This window comes from Juglans microcarpa x Juglans regia, chromosome 1S, assembly GCF_004785595.1.
Source record: "Juglans microcarpa x Juglans regia isolate MS1-56 chromosome 1S, Jm3101_v1.0, whole genome shotgun sequence".
Classification (NCBI taxonomy): domain Eukaryota; kingdom Viridiplantae; phylum Streptophyta; class Magnoliopsida; order Fagales; family Juglandaceae; genus Juglans; species Juglans microcarpa x Juglans regia.
Window position 1 is genome coordinate 7505742 of NC_054595.1, and position 2428 is coordinate 7508169.

The following is a 2428-nucleotide window of genomic DNA, read 5'->3' on the forward strand; positions in this document are numbered from 1 at the left end:
GTCCGCTTAGTACTCGCCCAGTTAAACTCAAATCGAACTTGACTTATGAAAAAAATAAAAAGCTCGCCCGTGAAAGCAAATACCTGCTCAATTAGTAAATGGCACATACTCGACTCGACTTGGCTAAGGTTTGTTAAGGCCCGCTCGATTATGCTCAAGTTGACTCGATTAAAGCTCATTCATGTATTGATAAATATATACATACACCTATATATATATACATATATATATGTATTAGCTAATAATATAAGCATAGCATTTTTTTAATTAAATATATAATATGTAGCCTAATTACTTATGTCTATATAATGAATATACTTCATAGCTATATTTTATAGTTTGTACAATAATTATTCAAGAAGATTTAATAATTTCATATACTAGTATATAAGAATCATATATAAAATAGATGTATGCTACTTGTTAGTTGTACAAATTCAATATTAAAATTTTTATTTTTTATTTATATGATTTATTAATTATTAAATCTAATTAAAAAAATAAAAAATAAACAATTCAAGTTGAGCTCGTTTTTAGAACGAGCTTGAGCTCGAGCTCGAGTATTTTGAGTCGAGTCAAGCTTGGCAAGCCAAAGACCTGCTCGTCTCAACTCGATTACAGTCATAACTATACCTTATAGGCACATACCTAGTTGGCAGAAATGAGGAATCTAGCTGACCGGTTAGCATTTTGAGTATTGTGGGCCCTCGCCAGCGAACTACCGAGAATCTAGAGTGCCACAATGTTCACCGCACAGCTCACACACCCCTCGCTTCTCTTATAACAAAGTGTGTGCTAACGTGCTCATTAAATAAGTGTACAGTTAATTCACAGCAGAACAATAAGAGGGTCATGGAATATTCTTACATGTCAATACTAGAGAAGCATTACTAACAACATAACTACAATATTCATAACTCACATGTATCCATATTATAAGTTAAATAAATCATAAAGTCATCCAGTTCAACAGAAATTAAAACATAACAACATGATACGAGGGAAAGGCCCCCAATCCTCAATCTCCCAACTGCGTCGGATTTCCTTGTACATAACTACCACTAAAATCTCCATCTGCGTCAAATCTACGATTTCGAAGAGCAGGACCGTATTAGGACTACCGGAATGAGGTTTCAAAAAATATCAATAGGTGACAACTAAGACAGAATTTAAATATAAATGAAGACGAAGAGAAGAAATAATTAGATACATGGAACATAGTATCAGACTTACCAAAATAGAGGTTTTCCGAGCAACACTTACATGAGTTCGTGCAAATTAAGAAAAACAGTGAGCCAAGCAAGTACAAGATGAGTGCGGGCAAAGCATAGCATTCTTAGGGCCATATATTTTTCTAAGCAACACTTAAGTCCACATAAAGATTTACCTAGCAACAATGCTCAAAACACAAAACACTAATTTCTAACTCGAGGGCCCAAGCCTTCCGATCAACTTGAAAACAGTCTTAAACATCTAGTGTTAAAACATCCTGTTATTCATGTTTGCCCCATGGTCACCCCTTAACAAGGTCATCCACACACCTTGGCTCTTTTTCCCATACCACGGATAAAGACTATGTGCGTGACTTTTTTTGAGCAACGCCTAGCTTCGCACCCCGTCCTTGATCACGACATCCTCTAGCCTCTACCATTATAGACGCTACGACTTTGACACGAGAGTGTTACCATCTCGTCTGAGCTCATTGTCGCCCAGGATCGACCCAGGGGACATCACTCAATTATTATATGTATCGAGTGATCAAAGGAGTTCCACCAAGATAATGCCCCATTTCAGCTTAGAGTCGTGATACACACACACCCATACGAAACTCTTTGATTTTTAAAGAAGTCTTCACACACAAAATTGCTTGGAAACAAGGCATTTCCTTTTTAGCAAACTACAACAAACATCAGAATTTCAATGGACAACATATCTTCACACAGATCCATCCCGAAACCAAGTACCATGCACAAAACTTACTTAGCACAAAGAAGAACAAGGGCTCAAGTCGCATGTGCCCACGAACATAATGTTGCCCGGTTGTTTAAAGGTGTTGCTCCTCAGATGGTTCCTCACGTGCATAGTCAGGAGAGCCTCACATCTCTAACTACCATTTCTGTTTTCGATTAATTTTCCTTGATTCAATTTTTTTTGTTGCTCGGGTTTGGAATTGGAAACCTAAATCTATTTTCTGGTTTTGGTTTAAAATTGGAATTGGCTTTTGTTCGGAATTAGTTTGTAATTAATGGAATTGACTTCATTATGCCAATAAAAATGTAGCAAATTTTTATGATGAATTGGGCCTCTCAGGCTTGAAAATTCTCCTAACATGTCATAATTGAGCTAAAAAGGTACATTATTGACGTGGTTATATTTCTCATCAACCAATATTAGATCAACTCTTACTTCTGAAAATAACAAAAATTTC